At 46.6% G+C, this 20,935-nt stretch overlaps 2 long non-coding RNA genes across 2 annotated transcripts; both read left to right on the forward strand.

Annotated features, from left to right (window-relative positions):
- The first annotated feature begins 13,822 nt into the window (after positions 1-13,822).
- LOC309373169 lies at positions 13,823-17,429 on the forward strand. The gene is made up of 4 exons (XR_014169795.1): positions 13,823-14,371; positions 15,978-16,115; positions 16,641-16,772; positions 17,258-17,429. It is a non-coding gene; the product is annotated as an uncharacterized lncRNA (long non-coding RNA).
- Positions 17,430-19,659: 2,230 nt separating this feature from the next.
- Positions 19,660-20,722, forward strand: LOC309373218. Its single transcript, XR_014169860.1, has 2 exons — positions 19,660-20,065; positions 20,551-20,722. It is a non-coding gene; the product is annotated as an uncharacterized lncRNA (long non-coding RNA).
- The last annotated feature ends 213 nt before the right edge of the window (positions 20,723-20,935 follow it).

A 20,935-nucleotide genomic window follows, 5' to 3' on the forward strand; every position in this document is an offset into this window, starting at 1 on the left:
AATTAAGATTGCCAGAAGAAATATCAACAACCTCAGATATGCAGATGACACAGCCTTGATGGCAGAAAGTGAGGAGGAATTAAAGAACCTTTTAATGAGGGTGAAAGAGGAGAGCACCAAATATGGTCTGAAGTTCAACATCAAAAAACTGAAGATCATGGCCACTGTTCCCATCACCTCCTGGCAAACAGAAAGGGAAGAAATGGAGGCAGTGAGAGATTTTACTTTCTTGGGCTCCATGATCACTGCAGATGGTGACAGCAGTCACGAAATTAAAAGACATCTGCTTCTTGGGAGAAAGGCGATGGCAAACCTAGACAGCATCTCAAAAAGCAGAGACATCACCTTGCCAACAAAGGTTCGTATAGTTAAAACTATGGTTTTCCCAGTAGTGATGTATGGAAGTGAGAGCTGGACCATAAAGAAGGCTGATCGCCAAAGAATGGATGCTTTTGAATTCTGGTGCTGGAGGAGACTCTTGAGAGTCTCATGGACTGCAAGAAGATCCATTCTGAAGGAAATCAGCCCTGAGTGCTCACTGGAAGGACAGATCCTGAAGCTGAGGCTCCAGTACTTTGGCCACCTCATGAGAAGAGAAGACTCCCTGGAAAAGACCCTGATGTTGGGAAAGATGGAGGGCACAAGGAGAAGGGGACGACAGAGGACGAGATGGTGGGACAGTGTTCTCGAAGCCACAAACATGAGTCTGACCAAATTGCGGGAGGCAGTAGATGACAGGAGTGCCTGGCATGCTCTGTCCAGGGGGTCACAAAGAGGCGGACACGACTAAACGACTAAACAACAATAACAACAAAAATATAGATAGAGATATGTGAAAAGGATCCAGGCATCTTAGTAGACCACAGCCTTAATATGGGTCAGTGGATGATGTGACTCCTCAAACATATTCTTTGCCTCCTCTTCAAGCAGAGCCTCTAGCTCTTTTTCCTGGGAAGCACTCTGATAGATGTTTGCCCAATTGCTCCCTAAATACACTCGCTCTCGCCCTTCTAGCATGGGTTGCCACTGCCCATAATAAATGACTATTTCTGCAGCAATGCTACCCTTAGACACATAGACCCCAAAGCATTTCATCCCCATCCCAGCCGGTTGGGCAGCTGTCGTCAGGCACAAAGGACAGCTGCACGGAAGAGTCCCACCTTCAAACAACCATATCCTGACTAAGCTGTTCTACTAAACCTTGACCATGCTTAAGCAAGCAGAGGGAAGCTCCAGGATGTGGTAAGAAGCCAGAGGAGGGGAAACAAGTTAGTGGCAAAGTGAGCAGCATTTTTGACTTAAGGTAACTAGCTGCACCTTTTTACTGGCCCATATATGCAAAACTCTCTTGTTAGAGCGGTGGCCAAAACAATGGCATGCATTCCAAGCACGGTGGGAAGCCCTCAAGCAGAATAGAAGCACAGGAGTCCTCTGCCTATCCCTGGTTTCCAGGAACTGGGATTCAGAAGCATTTCTGTGCCCAACTACGCAGGCAAAGCATAGCCATCCTGGCTAGAAGCCATCAGTGGCCCTCCAGGAATTGGTCTAGCCCTCCTTTAAAACCATCCAAGTTAGTGGCACCAGCTGCCTCCTGAAGCAGCAAATTCCACAGTTTATATAGCTGCATCAGGAAGGACTTCCTTTTATCCACCTTGAATCCAACCATTTCCTGTTTAATTGGATGTCCATGGATGTCTATGATGTTATGAGAGTTGCCAGAAAACTTTATCGTATTTCTCCATGCCAACATCATTTTATGAACCTCTATCCTGTCACCTTACTTGTATTTTCTCTAAGCTAGAGAAATCCCAAATGTTGCAACTTTTCTTTGTATGGCTTGGGCTCCATCAGTTTCCTAGTTTTGCTTGCCCTTTTCTGAACCTTTTTCAGAAAAAAAAACATCCTATCGAGGGAAGGTGGTCAGAACTGCACATGGTATTCCAAATGCTTTCTCCATCTTCCGGTTCAAATGGTTAAGGGGTTTGTTTGTTTTCTGCAAGCCCGTGGTTCTTAGAACATGGCAGAAGGTGCTTGGTGGGCCCAGAAAGGCTGCACAGTGAAGTGGTCTGCTGATTGAGCTTGGAAGAGAGCATGAGGAGGCAAGGAGAGCCCCCTGCGCTGGATCAGGCCAAAGACCCTGCTGCTGCGCCATCATTCCATCCTCACTGTGGCCAACCAGAAGAATCAGGGAAGCCTCTGAGAGGGACATGTGCTGTTGTGTCTCTGAATGGGGAAATGGGGAATATATTGCAAAACAACCTCTTTGATCTTCCCTTGCACAGGGACCACAACCTGTGCAATACATGCTTCTCATCATTTCTTGTGCAATGATGGCCTCACCTTCCTACAGCCAATTAAATCTGGGCAGGACTCCCCTGAGGATGTGGCCTTATAAAGCACCTGGCTACAGGCTGGAGAGCACTCTGCTCTGCCTCACCATGAAGTCTGGTGGCCTCGTCTTCTTCCTCATGGGACTCTTTGCTCTCTGTGCCATGATGCCCTCTGCCTCAGCCCAAGGTATGTGACCCCACTGGGGAAAATCCTTCTGATGCTGCTTTGTGTGGGCCTCCAAGTGGGACCCCCTTCATCCCACACCCCCAAAGCCTTCCAGGTGTGGAGTCCAGACTCTTCAGAGGAGCAGAGGCACCGCTATACCTGAGAATGTTGTAGGTGGCTCCACAGGGAATCTTTCAATGTGTTGCCATCTCCTGTAGGAAACCAGAGAGTTCTTATGGATGGGAGGAAGGAAGAGAAGTGGGGTGACAGCTGAGGAAGGGAGGGGAGAATGGAGATGGAGGCACCTCCCCAACACACACAAGCAACTAAAGGTAGCCCTTAAAGTTGCAGCCCAGGAGTTAAGCAGGTGCAGAAAGGAGGTCTCTGGTGCCCAGTCCATAGCTGGAAAGAACTTGGCATCAAGAAGAAGAAGAGTTTGGATTTGATATCTGCTTTATCACTACCCAAAGGAATCTCAAAGCGGCTCACATTCTCCTTTCCCTTCCTCCCCCACAACAAACACTCTGTGAGGTGAGTGGGGCTGAGAGACTTCAGAGAAGTGTGACTGGCCCAAGGTCACCCAGCAGCTGCAGGTGGAGGAGCGGAGACGCGAACCCGGTTCCCCAGATTACAAGTCTACCGCTCTTAACCACTCCACCACACTACACACCCCATCAAGGGATGGGGGTGGCCACTGTGGGAGAAGTTAGCCAGCCCCAGCAAAGACTGATCCAGTTGCAACCCAGATGTTCAACTCTGTGCTTAGAGGGAGGAGAAAAACAGGAGGAAACTTATTCATCTGGGCTGTGCTCATCCTATAAAGGCTGGGATGAATAAAGGCTTTTCAAATGTTGTCTCTGAGCCATAATGATGTTCTTTGTTTCAGGGAAGCCTGGAAATTGCCCTGTCTATGCTGCAGTAGTGAAGCCACCTTGCATTAATTGGTGTGCTACAGATTATGATTGTCCTTCCGTCAAGAAATGCTGCCCAAAATTTTGCTCCATGGTCTGCGAAAACCCAAGTAAGATGCTGAGCCCCTTGTGGATGATTTATTGTTATTTAAGCCCCCCCCCTTCCCTTCACTATGGGCTCCCAGTGTGTGTTGCAGTTTGAAACTGCAGTTAAAACAAATTGCAGTCTCAGGAATAGAGTTGGTCCAAAAAAATGTAGATATCTATCAGGTGGGAACAACATAATGAGGGTGCCAGACACACCTCTGTGGGAAGGGAGTTCCCCCAACTTAGGGGCTGCCCCAGAGATGACTTTGTCAGGGTGGAGGAACTGCCAAGAGAGCCCGCCTGCTGATGTTTACTCCAAGAGAGTCTGCAAGTATGGAGAAGCTCTTTCAGATAGTTGGTGCCTACGTTATTTTGGGCTTTTGACATTAATGTAGGCACCTTGAATGGAGTCAGGAAAGGAACTAGGTGGGCTGAAGACAGCAGTTCTGCACAAATTGTCCAAGTTTTGCTCAAGGAGGGATGCCTGTTGCCTCTGAACTGACAGCTAAGAGATGGTCCATAATTATGACATGGGGACAGGGGGATGGGGCCAAGGCTCTGTCAATGAGCACCTTGGTCCCAGGCTCCATCTGGGCATCTCCAGGTAAGGGAATCCCTTGTCGTCTGCTTAGCTAGGGTGACGAGCACCGATCTCTCTAGGGTTCTTGGATGCCTGAACACTCTTTTACTCCTACAGCAAACTGATGACAGTGATGCACAGCCTGAAATCCCTGCAACCTCTACAGTTTTGGAGAGGTGAACCCAGCACCCAAGGAGTGAAGGCAACGATAAACCCTGTTCCCTCTTGACCCAATGGGCCCGATCCAGCATCCTTCCCTGATTGCAATAAAATGATCCCTGTGCCTGCATACCAGAGTGTCTTGTTCTTGAGTCTTGCTTGCTTATATCTTTCCAAAAGGGTCTTGGCATGAGGGAGGGAGGAAGAGCCTCTGGCTGAGGGCTGTGGAAACCCAACGGATCACACATACAGCCAGGGAAGGGCAGCTTCACAGTGTGCCAGAATTAGCAGGGAAAATGCACTGGGTGAAGGGCAAAGGGTCACTGTCTGTTGGGGGGTAGAAGCAGGAGAACTAAGGCTATTGATTTAAAGCAGGCTGGGTGTAACGGGATCTTGTAGGTCCCCTCTCTTGACTTCCATCCCTAGTTCCCAAATATTTGATTAACCAAGCAGGGCTTGCTGTGTCTTAAGTGTTGCCTCTGGGACCCAGGTCCTTTGTGGTCTCTCTCCTGGAGTGTGTTGCTGCTTTCGTGCCCACTTTCCGCTTTTGAAATCAACTGGACACAGGACAGCAACAGCTGTGTGTGCAGGACCCCCCTGCAGTGATGGGCAGGGAGGGCGACCAGAACTCCTGGGGCCTCTTCCTCTGGTTGTTCAGCAGCCAAGAGCTGATTCCTGTTCCACACAGAGTCCAAAGTGGCAGCATTGTGGGGCCCTCAGGTGGAAGACTCAGGTGGGAGCAGTGTGAATATGAGGAGACCTAACCACATGGAGGGACGCAGGTGGCACTGTGGGTTAAACCACAGAGCCTAGGGCTTGCGAATCAGAGGGTCGGTGATTCGAATCCCCACAACAGGGTGAACTCCCGTTGCTCAGTCCCTGCTCCTGCCAACCTAGCAGTTCGAAAGCACATCAAAGTGCAAGTAGATCAATAGGTACCGCTCAGGTGGGAAGGTAAATGGCATTTCCGTGCGCTGCTCTGGTTGGCCAGAAGCGGCTTAGTCATGCTGGCCACATGACCTGGAAGCTGTATGCCAGCTCCCTCGGCCAGTAAAATGAGATGAGCCCGAGAGTTGGTCATGACTGGACCTAATGGTTAGGGGTCCCTTTACCTTTTTAACCACATGGAGCCTGGCCTTTCAGGCTGGGAGTCCTGTTCCTTGGAGGCAGCATCCTGGGCTGGACCCCATTTCCATAGGGTAGCGAGGCGTCTTCTTCATGCCACCCCAGATCAAAAACACCCATTTCACAGAAACTCAGATTCCCAACCAAGTCAAATATACTCAGCCATCCCAAGCCCTCTTTCTGGGTCTCAAAAAAGGAGAGGGGAGGACCCACACCAATGGGCTGAAGTCAAAAGAAAGGGGGTTTCAACTAAACATTAGGAAGGACTTTCTGACAGTAAGAGTTGTTTGACAGTAAGATCAGACTCTCTCGGAATATGGTGGACTCTCCTTCACTGGAGGTTTTTAAGCCAAAGTTGGCTGGCCAGGGATGCTGTCATGGCCTTCCATCTTCCAGCCCCCAGCCCCTTTCCAGTTAAGCCAAGCCGCCCAATAGCATTATGATGTCAGCCATAACAGTGACAGAGAAACATCCCAGCTTATTAAAGAGTCAGATGTGCCTGGCAAAGCGGAAGGTGAGCAGGACACTTTGAAAGTGGAGTCAAACGGGACCCAGATGGAGCCCAAAGGCAAGGCTGTCTAGGAAGGAAGTCCTCAAGGGATGCTCCGTCTTTGCATGTATTGGTGAATGGGGTGGGGGGAGGAGTAGAAGGGAATATGTTGGCCCATTGTGTATTTCTTGCAATGCAATCTGCGAAAGCTAGTCCCTTCCATATCTTTTCATGTCCCAGCTAATTGCTTCCTCACAACGTTCTTCTGGATCTGTGGTTCCCAATGTGGGCTAATTTGAATTTCTTTTGGGGGGGGGACACAATTCGAAGATGATTTAGACGAAGTTAATGGCCTTTTAGGCTTCCTCCTCTTGAATAGGAGCTCACTTTTTGAATAATAAGAATTACCGGTATATGTTGGGGGTGGGGGCATCAAGATTTTAGAGATGCTTAGGTGGAGCATGGCAAAAAAAAAGGGTTGGGAACCACTGCTCTAGATGCCTTTTCCCTACTGCTCAACCAATATCACTCCTCCCCCCCCAATTAATTTTAGATCCAGTAAGCAAATAAAGACATCTATTGACAAATGCTCATAGGATAAGAGCAGGTTGAAAGCAGCATAAGGTCACTAAACTTTCCCCTTCATTTTGACAGCTCAGGGGAGGCTTGGGAGTTGGGGGGGCACCAAATGTCCACCATGGGCAGCTCACTCCACCCCCGACACTCCAGCCCCCAAGCAGATAGCTCTGCCAGAGACCCCCAGGGTCTGTGCACACCTTTGGCGGATAGGCACATTCAGGATTCTTGGAAGTCAAAGGCCTGGAAACGATGCCTTATGAGGAACGGCTAAGGGAGCTGGGCATGTTCAGCCTGGGGAAGAGGAGGTTAAGGGGTGATATGATAGCCATGTTCAAATATATAAAAGGATGTCACATCGAGGAGGGAGAAAGGTTGTTTTCTGCTGCTCCAGAGAAGCGGACACGGAGCAATGGATCCAAACTACAAGAAAGAAGATTCCACCTAAACATTAGGAAGAGCTTCCTGACAGTAAGAGCTGTTTGACAGTGGAATTTGCTGCCAAGGAGTGTGGTGGAGTCTCCTTCTTTGGAGGTCTTTAAGCAGAGGCTTGACAACCATATGTCAGGAGTGCTCTGATGGTGTTTCCTGCTTGGCAGGGGGTTGGACTCGATGGCCCTTGTGGTCTCTTCCAACTCTATGATTCTATGATTCTAAGTCATTTGTAATTGAGGCGGCTGCCAGTCTGAGCATCTGGAACAAAGGAATAAAGGAACAATAAGAAATTGTGCTGGAGAGATTTTGTCTTTGTACAAACAGAGCCTTAAGTGCCTCAGTGCTTACGTTTTAGCCCCAATAATGCTCTTTCTTGCTGCAGTACATTGCAAAAACAGTGATTGTTAAAATTACTATTGTCATTTTATCTGGTTTGGGCATCAGTCCTTCCAAATTCCCCCCAGAGAATGGAATTTGGGGGGCAGAGAGGCACTGAGTGCAAAAGCACTTTGCCTATTGAAAACCCTCCAATGCCGCCATTAGGAAGCAGAGGTTCTCTTGTTAATTAGAGCTTAATTGGGCTAAAGTACCGGCACGTGCTAGATGAGATCACAAACTGTGGAACAAAAAAAACTGTCAAGACTTTAAGGTTTGAACTTGAGATAAGACTTCATTCATTTCAAAAGACGGGGGGCGGGGGAGCCTAAAATTTCTTTCTTTTTCTTTTTTAAATAAGTTTTTATTAGTTTTTTAACATATCATTTTCAACAGTAATTAAACATACTTTTACATCTTATTCATTTTTTTGACTTCTAGCAGTCCTGTCTGAAAATTTTCCAATCTAATCTCTTAGTTTGCATTTCTTATTTTCCCTATTACATTTAAAACTCATAACCAATATCTCTATCTTTTCTACTTTGTAACACTTCGTATATTTCTCCTTACAAAACTTCTTGTAGTCCTACTAGCGCAATTTGTTGGTTACAGTTGCTCTTCAAATAGTTCATATACTTCTTTCAATCTCCTGTAAATCTCTGGTCCCGCAGGTTTTCAATTTTTCCTGTCATTTTGTTCAATTCTGCATAGTCCATTAATTTTGTCTGCCATTCTTCTTTCCTCGGAATTTCTTCTTGCTTCCATTTCTGGCCTAACAATACTCTTGCCACTGTTGTTGCATATAAAAACAGTTTAACATCTTGTCTACTACTGTCTTGGCCTATAATACCAAGTAAAAATGCTTCTTCTTTTTTTAAAGAATGCATTTTAATAAAGTTTCTTTATTAAAAGTTTTCTTCTCTACATTTATGATTCGGACACCCTCCTCTGAATATTAGTTCAAAGTATATTTGTAGAAGTGATGGTGGAATAAATTGGATTATAAATATGGAATATAACATCAAACGGAACTCTGTGTGTAAAAAGAAAAAGAAAAAGAGAGGTAAGCTCTATTTTGCAAAAGGTTTACGATGGAACTTTAGAGTCAGCTCTAAGACTCTTCTCCATACTTTAGGATGTGCATATGGAGTGCACTGGAAAATGCTAAGAGGACTTGAAATTTAATTTAATTGGAAGTATAATTGCTCATTTATCTTCAGCTGGAAGGAAGGAGGAAAGGAATCTGTGAACTGTCAAGGAACTGATAAGGTTCATTATTGAGTTATCTGCAGTTTGACAGACCGTTCTTCCTCCGAGGCTGAGAGGGAAAATGGTGAAAACAGCTTATTTATTGGGACAGAGAGACTTTTGCAGCTGTTGTTAGAGTTGCAAAACAAATTTCTGGAACCAAAATGGGATATTAGCTCTGCCCAAGGCATGACGGACAACAGCAACAACCAGGGGAAAGAAAGACAAAATAACTTACAAGGACAGGGCCATGGACGGAATAAATGCCACACACAGGAAGAACAAGGATATAGTTTGAGATCCTCACTTGTAGCTTTATAAATCATTTAATGTGTCAAACACAGATAGAAGTTGTTAATACTGTATTGCAGTTATTGTATAAGGATTATGATGATGTCAATGTAATGGACATTAATAAGATTTTGGGATGCAGAAATAAAGCAAATAATTAATTCATCAAATCTAGCACGCGGGAGGCCACTTTATCTAAATTATATAATTCGGTATTTGAACAATTGGTATTAATAATTGTATTATAAATTGGTATTGTTATAATGAGGCTATTATTGGCTGGAGGCCAAGAGAGCATCTTTGGCTAAGCAGATGAAAGTAGTCACAGAGAGAAAGATGGCTGCCCTGCCCTGTGCTTTTTGTCGTTCCCTCACAGGTGAGGCCACGGCCACCTCTAGTCACTTCCTATGCCTTCTGCCCATTTAATCATGACTGATTTCACCTCCTCATCTTTTGTTTCCCATTCTAGCAGGATTACTATATGCACCTTTCAGCAACTTTACTTTCCCTTCCACAACTTCCTTTTGAAATCTAGATGTCATATAACTGAATCCTTTCTTATTGTCTTCTTTATATATCTCGTGTAATTGCCGGTAACCAACTCTGCAAATGGTCTTTTATTTCCTCATAATCTCTTAATTTCCATTTTACTTCTTGGTCCTTTAACAAGTCAGTCCACGTTAGCCACTTTCCTTTCTTTCCAAGTGGTTTGAGCCGTAAAGCTTCATGTGGTGAAAGCCACCAAGGAGTCTTCTGTTCTAGTAAATCTTTATATCTCTCCCATACTCTCATTAATGATTTCCTAATTATGTGGTTATAGAAACTTTTGTGTACTTTCCCTTTCCCATACCATAGATATGTGTGCCATCCAAATCTATTGTCATGTCATTTGGTCGACCAAAATGATTCCAAAGAAGGACAGAACCTTTTTTATGTATGCAACCACGGCAGCAAGAATTCTCCTAGCAAAGTATTGGAAGACTCAAGAATTACCTACTCTGGAAGAATGGCAGACCAAGGTGATTGAATTTATGGGACTAGCAGAGATGACCGGCAGAATCCGTGACCAGAGGAGAGAGACGGTGGAAGAGGACTGGAAAAAAATTAAAGTTTATCTTAAGAACTTTTGTAAAATTTCGGAATGTTAAGATGTCAAGGGTTATGAAATTAGAGAATTATAGCTGTTAAAGTTTAAACTTAAGAAAATTTAAAGAAAGTTGTCTTATTAAAACTGAAAGAAGGATTGCTAAAAGCTAATTTAAAAATAAGGGTGCAGTGAAGGGAAGGTTTGGGGAAGTCGTGCATGATTGTTTGTATGTCTTTTCTTTTTCTTTTCTTGGTTATGTTGCTATTCTTTATGTTGTTAAAATCAATAAAAAATTATTTTTTTAAAAAAAACCAAATCTATTGTCATGTCCTTCCAATTCTAATGCTTCTTGCTTTTCCAACTTTATCCAGTCCCTAATCCCTACCAGTCGTGCAGATTCATAATATAATTTAAGGTCTGGGAGGGCAAAATTGCCTCTGTCTTTTATATCTGTAAGTATTTTATGTTTTATCCTTTTGCAGAGGAATGGCATTTCAAGGGGAAAGGGGTGGAAGGGGAGAAGGCTGGGGCTGGCTCCTTTTTTCTGCAAGGCCCCTTCCTTTGGCTTGATGCTGTGTTTTCCCCAACTGAGGCCTGTCCCTCAGAGACCTCCTCCCCCTGCATGTTACCCCTTCTGCCCTGGTGCTGGGCTGCAGCCGCGGCTCCTACTCTCAAAACAGAGTCCTCTAGATTGCTTCAGCAGGAAAGAGAGCTTCTCATGTTCATGTCCATAGGGGAAAATGCATACTGCAAACATAGGACCTTCAACGGAGCTGCATGGTAGGTGTCAGGGACTGGCTGGATGGTGAAGAGTGGTGCTGCTACCTGTCCAGGAGGACATGGAAGAAGAGGACCTGGACAGAGAGGAATCAGAGGTTGCCTCTGCTACTGGCTCTCCTCCTCCATGGAATGGGAGGGATTCAGTGTGAGAGGCTAAAAGGCAAGGTTTCCAGCAACGTCTCAAGCTTAGTCGAGCCAGTGTGATCGGTTGTGTTGTTGCTTTCTGTGAATAAAAGCTAATTGCATTTCATGCCTCACGTTCTTTCCAGCCCTGTGGATGACCTGAGCTCACCTGACAACTCCTTGATAATAGGATAGCATCATAGAAAAAGGCTCATCTAATCCAACCTCCACCAATGCAGGAATCACCGCTAAAGCCATTGTTTAAATACTCTTGGGAAAGTCACTTGCCAGACCTCCATGACAAAAACCCTCCTGTTCTTCTCTCTCCTAAACTTCTCAGTGGTGTTGGAGCACCAGAAGGTCCAGAAGAACCACCGCCCATGTGGCAACTAGAACTGTCCAGATAGTCTTGCCCTTGGAGGAAAGGGAAGGGTCCAAAAGGGATGACCTATCTTGGTAGAGGGAATCAAGGCACAGAGAGTGAAGAGCCCAAGGAGGAGGGAGATGAAGAGGCCACCAGACTTCATTGTTAGGCAGGATGGAGCGCCCTCCAGCCTCTCAGCTGCTGGTTTATAATACCAGAGCCCAGATGGAGCCATACCCAGGGCGTGCAAAAGCCCTCTCCCATTTCCCCAACATCTTCCCACTTCTTCTGCACAATGACATTTGTTTTGCAAAAGGAGCATTGACCCCTGAGACACTTTCTTGGAAATTGGATTGCAAATGGAAAATGCAATGTGAAGTGGCCCCTTTGATCTTAGCTTGCCGAGGGACAGCGACCTTTACATTCTCCTCATAGTTTCTTGTGCAATGCAGGAACATTTGCCAGCACCACCTTTCCTCATTGTCTCCTCTCTGGTCTGGGTGGGGCTCCTGCTGCATTGGGGAATTATAAAAACCACCTGGCTGGAGGCTGGAGGGCACAGTGACCTGCCTAGCCATGAGGCCTGGTGCTCTCATCTTCCTCCTCGCGGGGCTCCTCTCTCTCTGTGCCGTGGTGTTCTCTGCTTTTGGCCAAGGTACGTGACCCCCTTTGGACCCTGCCTGAAAGATGGAGCCCTTTCTACCTGAGCAAGGCTCTCTCTACACGTCTTTTCTTCTTCTGCTGCTGCTGCTCTGTGTGCGGAGTTCAGATCCTCCAGAGGAGCAGGCATTTCTGAGCCATAGAGGTGTGTCTGTCTGAGAGTGTTTAAGGGGGCTCTACCATGGACCCCCCACACTTTATGCCTATTGTTTTGATTGACATCAGCTGCAACAAACCATAGAGCTCTGTTGAAATGAGAGGAAGCAGGCATCAAGGTTGGACGGAGGCTTCCAACACCTGTGTCCCATTCAGAAGGCAGCTACCCCCTCCATGAAACGCGGGTGGCGCTGTGGGTTAAACCACAGAGCCTAGGACTTGCCAATCAGAAGGTCGGCGGTTCGAATCCCCGCAACGGGGTGAGCTCCCATTGCTCGGTCCCTGCTCCTGCCAACCTAGCAGTTCGAAAGCACGTCCAAGTGCAAGTAGATAAATAGGTACCGCTCCGGTGGGAAGGTAAACGGTGTTTCCATGTGCTGCTCTGGTTTGCCAGAAGCAGCTTAGTCATGCTGGCCACATGACCCAGAAGCTGCACACCGGCTCCCTCGGCCAATAAAGCGAGATGAGCACCGCAACCCCAGAGTCGGCCACAACTGGACCTAATAGTCAGGGGCCCCTTTAACTGTACCTTTTACCCCCTCCACACCCAATTTCTGGTGTGGCACCTTTGGCGAGCTCCTCAAGAGGTGCCCAGGTTGGGGAAAGGGCACTTTCCACTCAAAGTCCTTTCTCCAGCCTCTGCCTTCTCCTCCACCAGTGGTTTTACAATCTCACAGCTGGGCTTGCTTTTGTAGGCTAGCACTAAATTGTGCAGGGAACTCTTCCAAAATTTATCAGCGAAATTAGAGGCTTTTTAGCAGAAGACATCTTTCAGGGATTTGTTAGTTCTGATTTCTGCATTGGAGGCAGTTGGACTAGATGCCCCTTGGGGGTCCCTTCCAACTCTACTGTGCTGGTCCAATGGGTTACCCGAGAGGCGAGGTCCAATTCCAGTCCGTGGTCAAAGGTGCAACGTGGAAGCAGTCCGTAGTAGCTGAAGCTGAGTGCAGGGCAGGGAGTTGGGTGAAGTCAGGAACAGGCATGTAAGCAGGGAGCCAGGGCGGGTCAGGAGCTCAGGCAGGAAAGCAGGACAGGGTTCAGGCAGGGACTAGCAACCAACAATGTTGCTCCCGCAACCTGGGACTGGGGCTGGCCGGGACTTTTATCTGTCCCGAGGCATAGGGTGGCCCCGATCCTCTGGTGACTCACCTCTCCTGGCCTGGAGGCAAGCACTCCTCCTGAGGGAACTTAGTTCCCTCCGCCTCTCTGCCCTGAGCCTCTGCAGCTCAGGAGAGGCTGGAGGGTTACCGGACCCAGAGGCAACCTCAGCTTCCTCTGACGGGGCCGAGAGTGGAGCACCTCGTCTCTGAGAAAACTCCCCACTAAACAACGGGAGGAAGCAGACTAATAAATAATAATAATAATAATAAATATTTTTACCCTGCCCTCCCTGGCCAGAGCCAGGCTCAGGGTGGCTAACACCAATAAAATCACAGTAAAAACATAATAGGGGGGAAAGAGAGGGGGGACCCAATTTAAAATACAGGTTAGAATGCAATTTAAAATGCAGCCTCATTTTAAAGTAGCTGATAAATCAAGGCCATAAGGGGAGGGAAACATAAGGGTCAGACCGAGTCCAAACCAAAGGACAGGCAGAACAGCTCCATCTTGCAGGCCCTGTGAAAATATGTTAAGTCCTACAGGGCCTGGTCTCTTGTGACAGAATGTTCCACCATGTCGGGGCCAGTACTGAAAAAGCCCCGGCCCTAGTTGAGAACAATCTAACCTCCTTGAGGCTTGGGACCTCCAAAGTGTTGTTATTTGTGGACCTTAAGGGTCTGCAAGGCCCTGGTCTCTTGTGACAGAGTGTTCCACCATGTCAGTGCCAGTGCTGAAAAGGCCCCAGCCCTAGTTGAAACCTCCTTGAGGCTTGAAACCTCCAAAGTGTTGTTATTTGTGAACCTTAAGGTCCTCCACAGGGCATACCAGGAGAGGCGGTCCCGTAGGTATGTGGGTCCTAGGCCGCATAGGGCTTTAAAGGTGAAACAGATGCAGGAAGGAAATCTCTGGTGCCCACTCCATAGCTGGAAAAAACATTGCATCAGGGATAGGGGTGGCCACAGTGGGGAAACTTAGCCAGTCCCAGCAAAGACTGATCCAGCTTCAGCCCAGATGTCCATCTCTCTGCTGGGAGGGAGGGAGGGTAAAATTGGAGCCTCTTCATCTGAGCTGTGCTCATCGAAATACACAATCTTTGGCTGCTGGGACGCGAAAAAGCCACAACTAATTGTACACCACTGTTGCCCTCCTTTGAAAAGATGTCTCTGAGCCATAATATTGTTCTGTCTTGCAGAAAGACCCGGAAGCTGCCCTTTCTTTCCTGCAGTAGTGATACCACCTTGCATAAAGGAATGCCATAAAGATTATCATTGTCCTTTCCCCAAGAAATGCTGCTCACGCATGTGCTCCAGCGTCTGCATAAATCCAGGTAAGAGGCTGAGCCCCTTGTGTGAGGACACAGCACAATTAGGCAGATGCTGATGCTAATGATTTATTGTTTTGGATTGGGTCCCCCATAACTGCAGCCAGAGAACCAAAACGTCTTTCTGGCAGGAAGAGCCCTTTGACAGTGGAAAAGATTCCCTTAGAAGGTGGTGGATTTTCCTTCCTTGGAAGTTTTTAAGCAGAGGTTGGATGGCCATCGGCCATGGATTCTTTAGCTATAATCCCTGCTTTGCAGGGCGTTGGTCTAGATGATCGGGGTCCCTTCCCACTGTAGGACATGGATTAGGGATCAAATCTGTAGTTTTGGATCTAAGCCTCCTATCCCATGTGTATGGGAGAACTACAAAAGGGAAAAGGGTCTGTGAAGCCTTTTTAACAGAGTGAAACACATTTAAGTTGTGCACCTTATTAAAGCTTAGGCAATTGTACAATTTTATCCCTTCTATTTGTGGTCTGATGACCTTCCCCTCTTCACCCCTGTTGTGGAGAACGAACCAAGCGTTTTTAGTAAGATGAATGAAAAAGGGGATTTACTTACATTTCAATGCAGACAGCATCACAATAAAAGTAGTTTGCAGAAAAGTAATAAGAAACAGTAAAATAAAAGTTGGTAGTCTTAGCTAACATGACTGAAAGCAGGAGCCTCAGCCATGCATGCCTGGTAAGCTTGGAGTATTGCTGGAAAGAGGAGTCTCATCACTAGCACAAGGAAGTTCTTGTTTCTCGATAATGGCTAGGAACTGTGTTATGTGATTGCTACAGTCCTCCCTGGATTCAGGCTTAAGTTCAGTCAGATTTCTCATCCATGCCCTAGGAGAGAATTTGCTGGGATACCAATACACCTTCTCCAAATTAAAACTTGGAGCCTCTTCATCTGGGATGTACTCATTTTAGAAATGCATAATCTTTGGTTGCTGGGATGCGCAAAAGCCACAACTAAGACTTGGAATGTTCCTGGGGGTGAGGTGCCCAATTTTGTGCTATACTTTTGTACTGTTTATTGTTGTTAGCCGCCCTGAGCCCGGCTTCGGCTGGGGAGGGCGGGATATAAATAAAATTTATTATTATTATTATTATTATTATTATTATTATTATTATTATTATTATTATTATTTATTCTTATTTATTTATGATTATTACATTGTCAAAGAATTTTTTTAAATAATAATAATAAAAGGGTTCTTGCGGGGGAGGGAGGACCAAGAGGTAAAGGGTCTGGAAACAAAATGTTATGAGGAATGGTAGAGGGAGTTGAGTCCGTTTAGCCTGGAGAAGAGACAACTGAGAATAAGTAGGAGAGCTATCTTTGAATACTTGAAGGGCCACCACGTGGAAGTTGGAGCAATCTTCTTTCCTGCTGCTCCGAAAGGCAGGACTTGTTCTGCTCCTGAGTTGCTGAGAGTGCAGGGACCACCTTTCGGCAGAGGTGGGGTGCTATTGGGAAGTCTAGTTTTGTGTGACACCTCAGACTCCTGAGCAGAACAGAGCTAACCTTAGGAATCCTGAGCTCCTCTGGCCACTGGATGCAAAGGAGCCCCATCCCACATGAAGAGAGAGAGCCTCAACCTTGGACTTCTGCTCTGTTGCAGAGAAGCCTGGGCAATGTCCTGGGGGTCAGCCAGGTATGGTCGGACCCTGCGTGGTTTGGTGCGAGGATGACTGGTCATGCCCTGGAGCTCAGAAGTGCTGCGGGAGTTGCCCACGAGCTTGTGCTAATCCTGTCAGAGGTGAGACCACTTATTCTGCGGAGGGTGGGGTGAGATAGGAAGCTCCTCTTCTTCATGAACCAAAGCCATTGTGACTTATGAAGAATTGCAGAATCTCTATACTCAGAAGTGCATACCTGGATTCTGGCTGGAGGCAGGAGGCAGTTGAGGCAACGAGCCCCACAAGGAAAAGAAGGCTACCACAACACATGATGGACAAGCTTTGTCTGCTGCCCAGACCATCAGTTGACTAGAGCTTTCAGGTTGGAAAGGGAGCCCAAGGGTCACCGAGGGTTTTGCTCTTTTGCAGAGAAGCCTGAACAATGCCCTCCGAATTGAGGTGTGGGAATCTGCATTGCAAAGTGTGGATTTCTGAAACCCACTTGAGGATTTCTGGGGTCCTCTGGGTTCCAGACACAAGTGAACTCCATTGCAACTGCACAGGGAGGGTCTTTCTGGACAAAAGGCATCTCTTAGCCACAGAACCCTAGAACTGTCAGGTTGGAAAGGAGCCCAAGGGTCACTGAGGGCTTTGCTCTTTTGCAGAGAAGCCTGGACGATGCCCCCGGGATCCAGGTGTGGGAATCTGCATTGCAAGGTGTAAAGATGACTGGTCCTGCCCCGGTGTTCAGAAGTGCTGTGGTGGATGCCCACGAGATTGCCGTAATCCTGTCTAAGGTGAGATGGTTTTGAATTTGGTGGAGGGTGGTATGCAGTGGGATAGAGACTGACTATCTGTGGTTTGTGGAAGATTTTGGAGTCTCATAGATCAAAAGATCTGGTAGCCTTTATGTATCTGGAGAGAAAGAAGGAGAAAGAGAAAGAGAAAGAGAAGCAGAAATACCTCTTCACCCCTGTTGTGGAGAATGAACCAAGCGTTTTTAGTAAGATGAATGAAAAAGGGGATTTACTTACATTGCTCAAGTGCAGTTTTGCTTGAGGAGGGATGCCTGTTGCCTCTGAGCTGACAGCTAAGAGATGTTCCGTAATTATGACATGGGAACAGGGGGATGGGGCCAAGGCTGTGTCAATGAGCACCTTGGTCCCAGGCTCCATCTGGGCATCTCCAGGTAAGGGAAACCCTTGTCGTCTGCTTAGCTAGGGTGATGAGCACCGATCTCTCTAGGGTTCTTGGATGCCTGAACACTCTTTTACTCCCGCAGCAAAGTGATGGCAGTGATGCACAGCCTGAAATCCCTGCAACCTCTACAGTTTTGGAGAGGTGAAACCAGCACCCAAGGAGTGAAGGCAACGATAAACCCTGTTCCCTCTTGAGCCAATGGGCCCGATCCAGCATCCTTCCCTGATTGCAATAAAATGATCCCTGTGCCTGCATACCAGAGTGTCTTGTTCTTGAGTCTTGCTTGCTTATATCTTTCCAAAATCTACCCGTGAGTAAGGGGTACCAAAGAACTGATTAAGGATTAACTTAAATTTGTCTATTTCGGCTGAAAACGGGAGGCGAGTAACAGGAAGTCCGCCTTCCGGTCCTGCTAATCGGAGCAAAGCAAAGAACCCGATGCGGGCTGAAGCGTTAAAAAGAGATCTTGAAAGAAGTAAGAAGGGGCATTAATAGACTGTGTGTTTCTAGAAATCGAAAAAGAGTGAAGAAATAAATGTTTTGGTTCAGTGTGCTAGAGAATCTTCCTCCTATTGTGAAGAGATGTGGAATTGAAGGGGATAACCGAGTTATTGGACTGCCAGTGTTGCAAATGAGTACTGTCAGGCTGCTGAAACTTTTCTCTTAACATAAACTGTTGCATTGATGGATACACTATCGCTTTAATACTGTCATCGAAACCTCTCCGTTACCTTGTGGCACTAATTTGAAACAGAACTTTCTGAAATCCTCCTTTCTGAACTTGGGGATTTCAGTTGAAGTAGGAGCTTTGATGGTGGAAAAGAAACTTTCTTTCCTTTGAAAACCCCCCCTAGTGGATTTGCGGAGGCATAGTGGTCTGGGAACTGTATCTTATTGGGATTTTTTGTGGTTTAATTGTTTATACTCTGGACTTGCCTTTCTCATGGATTGAAAGACTATTTGACCTTGAACAGCAGCTGGGGAATGAGTGGCCCAGCGAAAACAAGAGCAGCTAAAGCTAAGGAAGCTTTAGCTGAGGAAGCTAAAGAAAAGAAAAAAGACAAGAGAGCTGGACAGCTTGTCCAAACAACCTTGATTCATCATCGTAGATCCTCGGTGCCAACTGTGTTGACGGCGCAGGAGGAGGAAGTTGAAACGCCTGCTACAGAAGAAATGGCAGCTGGAGGAACTGATCCAGTCTTGAAACAAATTTTGGAACAATTGGCACTTTTGAATAAGAAGGTGGACGATCAGTCATCTAAAATTGATAGAGCTACATCTACTATCAGCAAGTTAACAGATCAGGTTTCGCAGCACACTCAGGCTATTGAGAAACTGCAAGGAGCTACGGCGGAGAACTACAAATTAGCTGCGGAAGCCAATCAAAAAGCTGAGCAAGCGTGCAAGAAGGTGGAAGAGATCAAAGGGGAAGTAAGACCTCTGAAAAGACAGGTAGGAGAACAGCAAGCCTACCTGTCAATGGTGGAACTGAAAAGTAAGGAATGTAATCTTAGGCTGAGGGCTGTCCCAGAGTTGGAACAGGGCAACCTAGAGAAATTCTTGACGGAGCTGTTTTCTAAATTTTGGGGGGTTGAAGAAGATAAAGATTTCAAGATTGTGACGGCCTTCAGACTGGGAAGATCGGTTAAAAAAGATAAGTCCAGAGACTGTTTGGTTTGTTTGAGAACAAGAGAGGAAAGAGACAAGATATTAGGCCAACACTTTAAAAAATCCCTGGAAGTCGAAGGCAAAAGGGCAGAAATTTATAGAGACATTCCTAAATATTTGCTGGACCTTAGAGCCACATACACAGACTTGGCCAAATTGTTAAGATACAACGCAATCCCTTATAGGTGGGAATTTCCTCAAGGTCTGTCATTCACCTATAAAGGAAAGAAGGTAAGAATTAAAACACCAGAAGACCACCAGAAGTTCCTACACGACAACGAGGAGGACCTCCAAAAGAGAGCCGTAGATTCTTGGCCTCCACCACCGGGATTACCACCAGGATCCATACCATCTGGAGGCGGCCCGGCACCACAGCTTCCGGAAAAGGACGACAAATTAGATACCCAACTGTGATACCCAAGAAGTAGACCGGGATGTCTCTACAGCTTCTTAGTTGGAATATAAATGGCGGGAATTCTCCAGAAAAACGCAGAAAAGTATTTCATATTTTGAAAAAAGAACAATTGGACATTATTTGCCTGCAAGAAACACATGTGACAAGACTCCATAGAAAAGTGCTAATCAATAAAAGGTTAGGCCAAGAATTTATTTCATCGGATAAAGTTAAGAAAAGAGGAGTGGTGATTTATGCAAAGGAGAACTTGTCCCCAAAATTTGTATTTAAAGACGAACAGGGCAGAATTTTGGCAATTGAAATCCAGACACAAGGAGAAAAGTTTTTAATTCTAGGAATCTACGCCCCAAATGATGGAAAATCAGAGACCATCAGTTGACTAGAGCTTTCAGGTTGGAAAGGGAGCCCAAGGGTCACCGAGGGTTTTGCTCTTTTGCAGAGAAGCCTGAACAATGCCCTCCGAATTGAGGTGTGGGAATCTGCATTGCAAAGTGTGGATTTCTGAAACCCACTTGAGGATTTCTGGGGTCCTCTGGGTTCCAGACACAAGTGAACTCCATTGCAACTGCACAGGGAGGGTCTTTCTGGACAAAAGGCATCTCTTAGCCACAGAACCCTAGAACTGTCAGGTTGGAAAGGAGCCCAAGGGTCACTGAGGGCTTTGCTCTTTTGCAGAGAAGCCTGGACGATGCCCCCGGGATCCAGGTGTGGGAATCTGCATTGCAAGGTGTAAAGATGACTGGTCCTGCCCCGGTGTTCAGAAGTGCTGTGGTGGATGCCCACGAGATTGCCGTAATCCTGTCTAAGGTGAGATGGTTTTGAATTTGGTGGAGGGTGGTATGCAGTGGGATAGAGACTGACTATCTGTGGTTTGTGGAAGATTTTGGAGTCTCATAGATCAAAAGATCTGGTAGCCTTTATGTATCTGGAGAGAAAGAAGGAGAAAGAGAAAGAGAAAGAGAAGCAGAAATACCTCTTCACCCCTGTTGTGGAGAATGAACCAAGCGTTTTTAGTAAGATGAATGAAAAAGGGGATTTACTTACATTGCTCAAGTGCAGTTTTGCTTGAGGAGGGATGCCTGTTGCCTCTGAGCTGACAGCTAAGAGATGTTCCGTAATTATGACATGGGAACAGGGGGATGGGGCCAAGGCTGTGTCAATGAGCACCTTGGTCCCAGGCTCCATCTGGGCATCTCCAGGTAAGGGAAACCCTTGTCGTCTGCTTAGCTAGGGTGATGAGCACCGATCTCTCTAGGGTTCTTGGATGCCTGAACACTCTTTTACTCCCGCAGCAAAGTGATGGCAGTGATGCACAGCCTGAAATCCCTGCAACCTCTACAGTTTTGGAGAGGTGAAACCAGCACCCAAGGAGTGAAGGCAACGATAAACCCTGTTCCCTCTTGAGCCAATGGGCCCGATCCAGCATCCTTCCCTGATTGCAATAAAATGATCCCTGTGCCTGCATACCAGAGTGTCTTGTTCTTGAGTCTTGCTTGCTTATATCTTTCCAAAAGGGTCTTGGCATGAGGGAGGGAGGAAGAGCCTCTGGCTGAGGGCTGTGGAAACCCAACAGAGCACACATACAGCCAGGGAAGGGCAGCTTCGCAATGGGGCAGAGTGAGGAGGGGAAATGCACTGGGTGAAGGGCAAATCCACACCTCTTGAGTTCTATGGTCC

The sequence above is a fragment of the Podarcis melisellensis genome (genome assembly GCF_964234715.1).
Source record: "Podarcis melisellensis genome assembly, chromosome: 6".
Classification (NCBI taxonomy): domain Eukaryota; kingdom Metazoa; phylum Chordata; class Lepidosauria; order Squamata; family Lacertidae; genus Podarcis; species Podarcis melisellensis.